This window comes from Bos indicus, chromosome 24 (genome assembly GCF_029378745.1).
Source record: "Bos indicus isolate NIAB-ARS_2022 breed Sahiwal x Tharparkar chromosome 24, NIAB-ARS_B.indTharparkar_mat_pri_1.0, whole genome shotgun sequence".
In the NCBI taxonomy this organism is placed as follows: Eukaryota; Metazoa; Chordata; class Mammalia; order Artiodactyla; family Bovidae; genus Bos; species Bos indicus.
This window is the reverse complement of record NC_091783.1, coordinates 37,089,469-37,103,084: the sequence shown is the minus strand read 5'-3', so window position 1 is coordinate 37,103,084 and position 13,616 is coordinate 37,089,469. Positions and strand designations below refer to the sequence as shown.

At 41.5% G+C, this 13,616-nt stretch overlaps 1 long non-coding RNA gene across 1 annotated transcript; it reads right to left on the bottom strand.

Moving 5' to 3' along the window:
• Window positions 1-3,236: 3,236 nt before the first annotated feature.
• LOC139179439 (uncharacterized) lies at window positions 3,237-12,893 on the bottom strand. The gene is made up of 2 exons (XR_011563820.1): window positions 12,557-12,893; window positions 3,237-3,860 (listed from the first exon to the last, which is right to left on the bottom strand). It is a non-coding gene; the product is annotated as an uncharacterized lncRNA (long non-coding RNA).
• Between the last annotated feature and the right edge of the window lie 723 nt (window positions 12,894-13,616).

Sequence of the window (13,616 nt, the reverse complement as noted above, 5' to 3'; positions counted from 1 at the left end):
CTGGGTCCAGGCACTGTGCTGTGAAGTGGCCATGTAGGTTTGGGTCATATGCCTTGGTGTCCTCATCTGCAAAATGAGGCAGCTAAATGAGATAGATGGTTACTTGAGTCTCTTCCATCTTTGGGGTTATGTGACTCTGATCTAACTAAGGAGATGCTGTAACAACAAAGATCTATGCTCCATTCCGGACCAACTTAGAACTTTCTGTGATAGTAAGAAAGCATACATTTCTGCATCTCTCCTTTCAAAGGTTACCATTAATCATCCCTGTCTTTGAGGGAGGACCAAAGCCAGGCAGTGGCTAGAGGAAGAGGTAATTCCCCACTGTTGTTCCTCAGCTCTCACATTTCATTAACACATTTCCTCAACACATTTCCTCACCAGGCTGGCAACATAGTTTGTACTACTTGCTCTAGTGCTGATGCTATAATATCAAGTTACATTTTTTCCCAATTGCTTCTACACGTATCAGTTGCCATCACAACATCACCGTGCAGAATGTGGGTGAGGTTTTATTAACATAGTCATATACCAAAGCTGAAAGGTAATTAATTATCATCATCACAGAGACAGTTTGCCACAAGTCAAGGCTAGAGCTCCATAACAAGAAGGTTTTTCTTTTTTTAGGAATAGAGTGCCAGTATAAGAAGCTGAAGTCAGAACTGGTAGCATAGTTGCCAGTGTCTCCAAGTCTGGAGTGGTAAGTTGTTTAGAAACACATTTATAAATGTTTCTGCAACTCACGGAGTTCCAGGAACACTATAGCATTTTGTTGGAGACGTGAAGATTTTCAGTATCCTGTGGAGTTGAAAGAACATATCTTCTTGATTCTGGGCTTTATAGGATAAGTACTCCTACCCTTCTCTCCTCTCAAATTATGTGACACTCATGGCCCTCCCTAGGCATTTTACCAGAGCAGCAATAGAATTCTCTCCCCTGAATTTCTGGTCAAAAAAGGTGAATATGTGGAGGAAAATGTGGAGGAAAAAATGGAGGAAAATTATTAAGCAACCCAATATATCCCTCACGAGCTTCCCTGGTGGCTCAGACGGTAAAGAATCTGCTTGTGATGCAGGATGTGGGTTTGATCCCTGGGTGGGGAAGATCCCCAGGAGAAGGAAATGGCAACCCACTCCAGTATTCTTGCCTGGAGAATCCTGTGGACAGGGGAGCCTGGTGGGCTACAGTCCATGGGGTTGCAAAAAGTCTGACATGACTGAGTGACTAACACTTTGAATACATCCCTCAGTTGAGAGCAGAAGTGAGCAGAGGCAGCTGTAACTATTTAGGTACAGAATAATTCAAAATCAAAGTTTGGATAACTAGGAAGTTTATCACAGTATACTACTCTACTACTACTACTAAGTCGCTTCAGTCGTGTCCGACTCTGTGTTACCCCATGGACTGCAGCCTGCCAGGCTTCTCCGTCCATGGGATTCTCCAGGCAAGAACATTGGAGTGGGTTGTCATTTCCTTCTCCAATGCTTGAAAGTAGAAAGTGAAAGTGAAGTCGCTCAGTTGTGTCCGACTCTTAGCGACCCCACGGACTTCAGCCTACCAGGCTCCTCCATCCATGGGATTTTCCAGGCAACAGTACTGGAGTGGGGTGCCATTGCCTTCTCTTATCACAGTATAGAAAGCATAAAAAACTATAAACTAAAGACTTAGATCCAGGATCAGTATTTAGAAGACAACTGAGTACAAGATCAGCAAGCCCATCCTGGGTAGATTTGGCTTCTGGTAAGATGGGACCTTACTGAAAAGGTCAGTTTTCATTCCAATCCCAAAGAAAGGCAATGCCAAAGAATGCTGAAACTATCGCACAATTGCACTCATCTCACATGCTAGTAAAGTAATGCTCAAAATTCTCCAAGCCAGGCTTCAGCAATATGTGAACCGTGAACTTCCTGATGTTCAAGCTGGTTTTAGAAAAGGCAGAGGAACCAGAGATCAAATTGTCAACATCCGCTGGATCATGGTAAAAGCAAGAGAGTTCCAGAAAAACATCTATTTCTGCTTTATTGACTCTGCCAAAGCCTTTGACTGTGTGGATCACAATCAACTGTGGAAAATTCTGAAAGAGATGGGAATACCAGACCACCTGATCTGCCTCTTGAGAAATTTGTATGCAGGTCAGGAAGCAACAGTTAGAACTGGACATGGAACAACAGACTGCTTCCAAATAGGAAAGGGAGTACATCAAGGCTGTATACTGTCACCCTGCTTATTTAACTTATATGCAGAGTACATCATGAGAAATGCTGGACTGAAAGAAGCATAAGCTGGAATCAAGATTGCCGGGAGAAATATCAATAACCTGAGATATGCAGATGACACCACCCTTATGGCAGAAAGTGAAGAGGAACTCAAAAGCCTCTTGATGAAAGTGAAAGTGGAGAGTGAAAAAGTTGGCTTAAAGCTCAACATTCAGAAAACGAAGATCATGGCATCTGGTCCCATCACTTCATGGGAAATAGATGGGGAAACAGTGGAATCAGTGTCAGACTTTATTTTTCTGGGCTCCAAAACCACTACAGATGGTGACTGCAGCCATGAAATTAAGAGATGCTTACTCCTTGGAAGGAAAGTTATGACCAACCTAGATAGCATATTGAAAAGCAGAGATATAACTTTGCCAACAAAGGTCCATCTAGTCAAGGCTATGGTTTTTCCTGTGGTCATGTATGGATGTGAGAGTTGGACTGTGAAGAAGGCTGAGCGCTGAAGAATTGATGCTTTTGAACTGTGGTGTTGGAGAGGACTCTTGAGAGTCCCTTTGGACTGCAAGGAGATCCAACCAGTCCATTTTGAAGGAGATCATCCCTGGGATTTCTTTGGAAGGAATGATGCTAAAGCTGAAACTCCAGTACTTTGGCCACCTCCTGCGAAGAGTTGACTCATTGGAAAAGACTCTGATGCTGGGAGGGATTGGGGGTAGGAGGAGAAGGGGACACCAGAGGATGAGATGGCTGGATGGCATCACTGACTCGATGGACGTGAGTCTGAGTGAACTCCGGGAGTTGGTGATGGACAGGGAGGCCTGGCGTGCTGCAATTCATGGGGTTGCAAAGAGTCGGATACGACTGAGCGACTGAACTGAACTGAACTGAACTGAATGAAGATGGGACGTAGAAATTGAGGCAGACTGCATAGAGTTCCATGATAAAATATATAAAAACTACAGTGTAGAACTATGTCTCTTTTCCCAGAAAAGCATGACAGTGGTTTCTAAAATCTGGATTTCTCAGTTATATTTTTAAAATACAGTAATTTTTGATAACAAGGTTAAATATTTCACACTGGGGAGAAAGTTGAGAATGCCGAACATAGCAAGTATAGTATATGCAATGTCGCTTCTGAGTTTTTACTCTTGGAGACAGAATGATTAAGGTAGAAAGTATCAAGGGCATATACACTGTAGGTTTATTTGTAGCTGGAGCCCCAACACCATAGAGACTCTTTCTGGCAAGGGAACAGATAAACCTTCCTCTTGGCCCCAGCACTCTAGAGTTCTACACCTGTTAGAGACTTCAGCCTGTGAAGTTCATGTTAGAGCTGCCTAAGCCAGTAGGCAAATAAAAGCTATTCCAAGAGACAATGAGTAAAGCAGACTGCAAGCATTTTGCAAAGCATATTCGTATGAAACGGTATAAATCAACAGGTGCAGAAGAATGATGAATATTTTCATATACCAAGACTGATCATACTGAAAGGAAGTGGCACCAGCCCTAGGGCAGCACAGCACAGAGATGCCCAGCACGTCCGGGGCCATCCAGGAAGACGATGGTCCCTGCTGAACCATCCGGTGCTCTGCTGTTAGTCATGCCGGCCTCGTGTGCTTGCCTGTGTCTTCAGAGGACCTGAAAGTCAATTTCAGAACCTTATTGCCTTGCTATTTATATTTGTATTTTTTTTTTTTTTGTCTTTGAGTGTGGGTTGAGTCATTCCCAATGAGTACTTCTGGCCGACTCATGTACCTCAGTTGAGAGAGCCCCTCAGGGGATTGCTATCTTTAGACACCTTAACTGAGTGGACCCTGAGTACTGATAATTGTGGAGATTCTGACTTCCAGTAATTACTGTGTTAGCAGGTCTGGTTTCTGTCTCAGTAGCAATTTATACCTCACTGTTCTCTGAGTGATAGTGTTTAGAGGCCTTTCCATACACTGCTTCCGGAATTATATGCTCTCAGAATTATAGTATAAGCTAAGGTTTCATTGCTGTCTTTGCCACATAATTCACAATGGTATTTGTGCACTTTCTTCTGAAGGTGGTTTTCGAGAAACTATTAGATACAGATTAATCTATCTCCCTGGCACACACATACACAGGAAAGAACATGAACTTTTTTGGCCAGGAGACCACCGTAACACGCAAGCTCGTGGGCTGGATAATGTGTCTACAGGACTTCTTTTCTCTGGATTAAGACCTGTTAGTAAACTGTCACTGAGGGAGCTCTTCTACCCAGGTGATAGACTGTTCAGTGGGTAACAAATATGGTGCTTATTGGCGTGAAGCCTTCACTGATCCACATCCCCTACGGATCCGCCTCAGAGTCCATCATGGACCATATGAAGCATCGTCTTCCGCTCTCCCTGCCTCACATTTTATGCTGTAGTGGCTGCACACTGTTTCTGGTTCCTTGGACATAACACACTGTTTATTGCCTTTTCCCCTTGGTTTGTACTCTCCCCTTTGGGATAGCTTCACCTCATTTCCTTCTGACTATCCATGCTAAAGATTTTTTTTTTCAACAATCTCCTCTGTTAGCAAGACTTTAAGATAATTTATCTCTCCTGTTCTTTTCCACTTCCATCAGGCCTTCTTTTCTCTGCTGGTTGGCCAAGATGCCCCTCTTGAGTTCCCACTGACCTCAGTGAAGATCACTGTGAAACACATTTATTTATTTATTTGTCTGTCTCCTCCAATAGACTCCAAGTTCCTTGAAGGCAGAGAGTCTATTTTTTATTCATCTTTGGCTTTCCCACTCTCTAGCTCAATGCTTGATATACTGCAGGTGAAATAAATACTAACTATTTATATAATTGAAATGATATTATTGTTCAAAAAATAGCAAGCAATTTTGAGAAACCCAACAGAACTTGTTACAGAACACACAGTAAAGTTCGGTTTTGAAGTCTAGTAAGAATGATAGTTGAGATCTGCATTCATTTCTGCTTGTGTGGGTTTACAACCAAATTGGCAAACAAGCAGTATAAAGAAAGCAAGAAACAAGGAGTAAGGTGAATGAATGGCTCTCATATACTTCCTCTCCTTGGAAGGAAAGCTATGACAAACTTACACAGAGTATTAAAAAGCAGAGACATCAATTTGCTGACAAAGGTCTGTATAGTCAAAGCTATGGTTTTTCCAGTAGTCATGTATGGATGTGAGAGTTGGACCATAAAGAAGGCTGAGCACTGAAGAATTGATGTTTTTGAACTATAGTGTTGGTGAAGACTCTTGAGAGTCCCTTGGACTGCAAGGAGATCAAACCAGTCAATCCTAAAGGAAATCAACCCTGAATATTCACTAGAAGGACTGATGCTGAAACTCCAATACTTTGGCCACTTGAAGTGAAGAGGTGACTCATTGGAAAAGACTCTGATGCTAGGAAAGATTGAAGGCGAAAGGAGAAGGGGGCGACAGAGGATGAGATGGTTGGAAGGCATCACTGACTCAGTGGACATGAATTTGAGCAAACTCCAGGAGATCAAGAAGGACAGGGGAGCCTGGTGTGCTGCAGTCCATGGGGTTGCAAAGAGTTGGACACAACTGAGTGACTGAACTAAACTGACAAAAGAAAATAAAAATTTCAAGAAAATAATGAAAGTTCAGGCTGAGGTTACAGAAAATTTGTTTGTATGCTTAATTAATAAAAGCTGTAGAAATACAAAGAAGGGCTGATGAAATTTTCCACCTACTATGAGACAGGGAGCATTTCACATCTTAAGAAATGGTATTGTTTTGTTTTCTCAAATGATGTGTGCATGTGTTTGGTTGGAGAGGAAAAGGGGTGACTGCTGATTACAAATCTGTGCTTTTTTAATGTGTAGATCATCCTTCTTGGTCTACTTTAAATACACTGGAGTGCATCTTCTGGATTATACAGAGTGATTCATCCTGTCTCATTGGGATAACACAGGCTTTTCCTGTTTTCAGGCACTTAGTTCTGGTCTAGCCACTCACTGTACCATTTGTAATTCTATTTTGGACTTCTGGAAGGTTAGCAAGATTGAGTAAAGTTAGCTTCAGAGTCAGGCTATAGGATTTAATGTATGTCTAAAAATCCATGTCACAGTGTCCTGGAATTTCAAATTTTCCCATCTGCCATCCTACCAGTTTTATTTCCTGTTCCTCCCCAACCAGTACCCTCCGCTCTTGTTATTGTTGGTTAATTGCTGATTGTTGTGTCTGACTCTCTTGCGATCCCATGGACTGAAGCCCTCCAGGCTTCTCCATCCATGAAATTTCCCAGGCCAGAATACTAGAGTGGGCCCTTTTCTTCTCCAGGGGATCTTCCCTACTCAGAAATCGAACCCTTGTCTCCTGCACTGACAGGCAGATTCTTTACCACTGAGCCAAACTCTCTGCACTACTGGACTTCTTATCCCCCAACCCTGTTGCCCTGAGAACTTGCTGTGCTTCTTTCTACCTATGTTCCTTTGCTCCTACTTTTTCCCTATAATTGGGATTTTTTTTTTTCTTCTGCTTTATCTGTTTAATGTCTAGGAATTCTTCAGGTTGCAATCATCTACTACCTCCTCCTCATCAATCTTCGAGTTTTCAAACATATTTATTTCTCTCTTTTTGAACTCTTATAAAAATTTTTATTTTATCTGAGGTTGTTATCTTTATTTAGTGTTTCAGGTGTGTGTTTTGGCCTTAACAAATCCCCATAGTAGCTCCCATCCTTGAGATTCTGACTCTGGATTGTCTCCTTAACCAAACAGCAAACTCTGTAAAGGGGGTGATTTATTTTCTGAAGCCACTTATAATGTTTAGAGGGTTTCCCTGGTGGCTCAGCCAGTAAAGAAATCTGCCTGCAATGCGAGAGGCCAGGGTTCAATCTCTGGGTTGGGAAAAGATGCCCTGCAGGAGGGCATGGCAACCCACTCCAATATTCTTGCCTGGAGAATCCCCATAAACAGAGGAGCCTGGTGGGCTACAGTCCATTGGGTTGCAGAGAGTCAAACACGACTGAGCATAAGCACAGCACAGTACATAATGTTTAGAACGGTACAAAGCGCACAGATGCCTACTAAGTACAGTATTGCTGAGAAGAAATAAAAACTTACATTAAAAAATGGAAAAAGACATGTATTTTCATGGAGAAGATGTAGATAGGTGAACAGAATGAAACCATTTGTGCTGAGTTGATAAAATTAACATTGGTTATCTAAATTTTTTGCTCATCTACTTATACTTTAATACCCATAAAATGAGAAAATGACTGATTATATGGATCCACAAATTGAATCAGCAGCAGTAGCCTATATGGAGGCTGAATTCTAAAAGGTACAGTTTTAATTAAACCAAAGCACCATAAAACCAAAAATCTTAGGCTAGCTATCACCTCTATATTTGACTTTGCTTATTTTTCCTTCTGAGGAATTTATCTGGGAAAGGATAGAAAGGTCACAAAGGCAGGACCTGATAGAGTGGGCACCAGCTGTCTTAGAAGATGGTCAGCTATCAATTTCAGCCTTTGGAAGCTGACGCTAAATCTTCTAACGTGTTTGAATGGGCAGTAAATGGGCTTATTGGTTTCTCCTCTGAACCACATCCTTTGTTAAGCCCACTGCCCCTAGTGGAGCTGAGATTTCTTGTTAGAGAACAGTAGCCAACACACTGATACAGATTTAAAGACTTAGATCGAACAATGTGGACCATTCTAAGAACCAGTACACTATCTTCTACTATGCATACATAATATGCATATACTCTTCTCATCAAAAATGTAATTCCATCAGTTCACTATTCCAGCCACAGTCACCTCAGCCTTCCTCAGTGGCTCCTTGTCTGAGTTTCCCTAACATTTTTACCTGGCTTTATTGCATTCTGTTTGTACCTGATTGCTTTTCCAGAGTCTCTTGGGCTCATCTACCTCCCAAATCTTTCTCTGTGAGCTCTGCTTTACCTACCATGGTGGCAGATCAGCCAGCTGCATGCCTGCCTCTGGCTTCCCAGGGTCTGCCTAAGGGCTTGATGGTGCAAACTGCTTGGCACGGAATCGATTCTGTATTGCATCAAAGTCAACCAGTGGAAACCGGCAGGGGGCAGCCAGGTAGGAAGGTCCTCCTTCTTTCCCACAGGCTTCTCTCTCTACACAGAGTGTGTCGTGCAGACATCCGAGTAGCTGAGAAAATGCACTACCAGTGGCCCGCTGCATCTTTTCAGGATTCTTTGAGAAGCAGTTGCCAGCCCAGTGATGTGTCCCGTTGCCTCGCTCCCCATCTTCCCAGCTATACTTACAGTTTTCCTTACTCTTGCTTCCTGGGGATCATGCACTGCAAATAAACCTTCAGAGTTCATCCTGCCCCAGGCTGTCTTTCCATGGAACCTTTGACAAACTGATACAATAATGATTTGTTTATATGCGTCTCATTTCTGGGAGACTATCAACCCCTTGAAAGCAGAAACCACTTTATACTTTTTGTTATATCTACCCCAATATTTGACATTAAATAGGCCAAAGGTCCGGAGAAGGCAGTGGCACCCCACTCCAGTACTCTTGCCTGGAAAATCCCATGGATGGAGGAGCCTGGTAGGCTGCAGTCCATGGGGTCGCGAAGAGTCAGACACAACTGAGCGACGTCACTTTCACTTTTCACTTTCATGCATTGGAGAAGGAAATGGCAACCCACTCCAGTGTTCTTGCCTGGAGAATCCCAGGGACGGGGGAGCCTGGTGGGCTGCCGTCTATGGGGTCGCATAGAGTAAAACACGACTGAAGCGACTTAGCAGCAGCAGCAGCAGCAGCAGCAGGCCAAAGGTCCATGTTCATGTAACAGACTTCTACAGGAAAATATAGGGAATCATAAAGTAAAAATGTTCTTTGTAAAATGGGTACCTTCATATATCATTATTAAATACATAATCTTATTGGCTAATATTTAAAAATCATCTCTTGTATATGAAATATAAGGTAATATTTGAATCATGAAGGAAGTAAGAAAAAGAAAGTTTTACTAAGCAGATGATTCAAAGCCCCAGTGGTATTTCTGCCATTTTGTTTTGCCACTGGCAAGATAATTCTAACTAAAATTGAGCCCTAAAAAATTCAAAATCTGTACCATATATTTAAACATCTTAGGATTTGGCTGCCTCTGAAAGGTGAAGGATAAATAAATATCAAGTAATAAGCATCTAAGAACTTTGACAGGAAATAAAGGCAGAAAGCCCATTATGGTCATAAAAAGGTAAGTCTAAATAAAGCCTGATTGGGAATAAAGCAAATCTCAGCATCTTCTGTTGAATTTGTGATAAATTGCAGATGCCGACTATTCATCTCATTTACCTTAGTCCAGTGCTAAGCTTGAACAGAGAACTTTAAGTATTTCCCAAACTGAATAAATGATGGTGAAAGAAATCCTGCAACTGCAGATACAGGATGATGGGAAGATTGTAAACACAGAGTAATTTATGATTGAGAATATATCTTAATCATGAATACCTCCTGTCTGAGGCTGTAAGACCAGGTGGGAACACTCAGTGACCACATTCCAGTGTGGGCACAAATTAAATGATGTGCGTGTTTTAGGAATTTACACCTCAATCTGAACCTTAAGTCTACCCTTTTAACGTTTGTTTTCAGCTTTGCTTTAAGGTATTTATTTGTTTATGTGTGTTGAAGGGTTCCAGACCAAGAAAGCCCTAGTAATATTGCACTTAGAAAAAGTATCACTTAAAGATGTGAATGGAAAATGTTCTAAATTTTAGAATCTCAAGTTTAAATATTTCAGGAAATTTACTTTTTAAATGAAAAGTAAGAGGGGTGCAGATGGGAAATAGGAGGAAAGAACGATACTAATTTTTATTGAGCTGGAAGCTTTGGCTGTATTATCTCCCTGAATTTTGATAACAATCAGTCTTCTGGGGTCGGTGTGATTATTCCCATTGCGTAGCTGACAGGAAATTGAGTTTCGTTTCACTTTCAAGGCCCCCAGTCAGTGAGTAGTGGAGCTAGAATACAAACCCCAGCCAGCTGACCCCAGAGCCTCTGACCTACCGGCCGTGCCATGCTGCCTGTTTATCACTAGCCACTGACAGAATTTAAGGTTCTTATGTTTTCTTATTTAGATGCCCTATTCTCTTTAAAGGGCAGCTGTGACTTTGCCAGCCTTTTACTTCCGATCCTCAGGTCTTGGTTTTAGTATAAACTGGACTGGCTTGGAGAATTGGCACCAAAAAAATAAGATGTAGGGCTTGGATCCTGTAGGATCCAGAGTTCTCCAGAGAAATGGAACAAAATGAACTATTATGGGTACAATGGTCTCTCCCATCACTGGGCAGGCGTTAGTTAGAAAACCACTGGTGTCTTGAGTGTGAACCTGAGTTTTGTACTAAAGGTAAAGGTTTACTACTTGAAGTCATGCCTTCAAATTCTGACTCTAGTTTTTCCTTTCGGTTTTGGGGCTGGTAGGAATATTCTTGTGATTTTTATTTTGATACAGTATAATGTAATGAATCATAGAACCATAACTCAATGGAAAAGCCCATGTCCAGTGACCCCTGATGAGCACAGTATTCTGTTTTCTAGGATAGGAGTCGTCTCATATATTGGAACTGGTCTGTTATAAAATCTTGTTAGCAAACTAACACTGAGATGCTATGATTAAGTGTGTGTGTGTGTAAATGTCTTGACATTGGGACAGAACGCAAGATATCCTTTTTCCATTTTAACATACATTTTTTACTCTTTTCATTTCTTTCTGTAGAAACTGCAAATATCATCATGCAGAAATTTCACTTCTTCAGTTTCCTGAGCTCATAGGTCACATTGCTTTTTTTCTGAAATCTCTACCTGGCTCAGTAACCAAGGCAACAAATCCCTGGTTAATGATTCACTAGAAATTCACCGTGGAGGTGGCTTATTAGTTTTTTCCCCCAAGAGCTGGGATAAAAAGCTTGCTCGTGGTTTTTTTTTTTTTTTTTCCCCCCATCTATTTCTCCTTTCTCTCTTACTTGCAATCCTGACAACTTAAATTTAATTAAAATCAATAGGTAAAAATATCCAGGACTTCACCTGACTATTTTGGGATTTATGGTGTTTGTATATGTAAATACAAAATGTTAATAAGTTTAACAATATTTTATGACTTCTTTCAGTTTTCATTTTTGACAAGGGGATAATAAAACAGAAATAATTTTAGGATGGTGATTTTAGGTTTAAGCAGTATCCTAGTCCTTTGAACAGCTGTTTGGAGAAGGCATCTTTAAGAAGGTAAGTGCCTGTTTGCAATGCGGGAGACCTGGGTTTGATCCCTGGGTTGGGAAGATACCCTGGAGAAGGAAATGGCAACCCACTCCAGTACTCTTGTGTGGAAAATCCCATGGACGGAGGAGCCTGGTCGGGTTGTGGGATCACAAAGAGTCGGACATGACTGAGAGACTTCACTTTCACTTTCAAGATGCCTTCAGGGAAAGAAGATAGGACAGATAAAAATCTGACAGAAGTTTGAATGGAAAAAAGTCAACTTTATGAAAAGGAATAAATGTGGGATGAAATGGACAAGAGGCAAAAAAAAAAAAAAAGCCAAATAAGCAAAAACGAAACTAAAAAATCCTTGGCATTGCTTAAAAACTATTCCACAATATGCAAAGATACAGTTTTACTGGATGAATAAATCTAAATACAGTTTTGGAAAAATAATTTTCTTCCAAAGTATTTAAAGGGAAGCAAGAAGGAGCGGAAATGATAGAATGACATTTGACTTGTTTCTCAAGTGTTTACAAAGGAGAAAAAGGCAGTGACACTGGTGAACACAGTTGCCTGGCCTGAAAGTGCTAAAAGGAACTGGCCTCTTAGGGAAGGCATCGGGGAACAAGGGAGAGGCATTAACCACAGACTTTTAACACGTTCCCTCTTGCCATGGGGAGCTTTTAGTGCCATGTTAGATGTGGTAAAAATAGCTAAAATCATGAGTCAAGACCTGTTAACTCAGGGAGATCTTTTAGGACCCTATTAAGAATTGCAGATGATTAATACAAAAATTAGACTTCATAAATTGATAGAAAGTATTTATCTATGGTGTTATAGTTTTTCATATGTTAAAAGACAGATAATGAATGAAAACCACATGATTTTGTTATATTGAGATCTTGAGAAGAGCATACTAAAGGACAGTGGAAGTCTGAGTGCATCATTAGTATATCTGTTATTTTATATCATACAAATCTGGAAATCATTTCTGGAAGGAAAAAAAATAAGAATTTCATTCAATAGTCCTGTGGAATGTGTTTGCCATTAGGGAACATAATTGCCACACTATGGACCCCACACAGGGTTACTATTCTGACAAAATTTATTGCTAAGGAAAATAATAGCAAATTACCTGAAAGGCAGAAGTGGATGCAGTCCCACAAGTGGCTATGGGTTGGTTTTGTTCCACTGTGTCCATGTTCCCCCACCACAGTTTTGCCCGGAGGCCATTCTGCCTCCCCTCCTGGCCCAGAAGCTTTGGGTTGGAGTTGCCTCCACCCTGCTCTCCTTACCCAAGCTAAGCCAGTCAGAACCACTGACCTGGCCAATCTCAGCTACAAAGACTCAACCCAGGCTTCTGTTGGAGCTTTTGTTTGACTTTCGCTCTGGCTCTGGATTGTGTGTAAAGATAAGAGGAGCCTGAAGTTGCAGGACCCACTGCAGGGAGAGAAGCAAAGAACACTGCTGATATCATCTGAGTCCTGAATAAAGAATCTCTCAGGTTCCTTCTTAGTGTGACCTTTCATTTAAAGGAACAGTAAATATTTTTTTGTGTAAGTCAATGTGAGACTTTTCTCCTACTTCCAACTAGAAGATCCCTAAGAGAAGCAGAATTCTTAAAGCCATCCATAAGGCGCAGAACTTCCTGAGATGAACCGTAGGGCTGAGTAGTTCTGTTAAGGCAAGTGTCACTCATGCAGGGGACCTTCTTTTGGTTAATGACTGGAGTATTAGAAAAGAATTTAAAGGCAGGCACTATGCTTTCAGGGCTTCCCCAGTGGCTCATTGGTAAAGAATCCACCTGCAGTGCAGGAGCTGGGGTTCGATCCCTGGATCAGGAAGATCCCCTGGAGAAAGGCATGGCAACCCACTCCCGTATTCTTGCCTGGAGAATCCCTTGGACAGAAGAGCTTGGTGGGCTACATTCCTTGGGGTTGCAAAGAGTCAGACATGCCTGAAGCAACTTAGTATGCATGTACTATGCTTTCAGGAAGGCTGTATTTTAGTTAAGGAAAAAGAGCAGTAGCAAAACCCCAAAGAACTATTAGGCGTTGTGTTCTGCTATTCTGATTTTGTAAATGTACAAATAATACACCAGAGGGAGGAGATAATGATTAATCATGAAAAGGCTGTCAAAAGGAGATGGGCAGTATGTGGAGAATAACAGGGCTAAATGCCTATGATTCATGGGC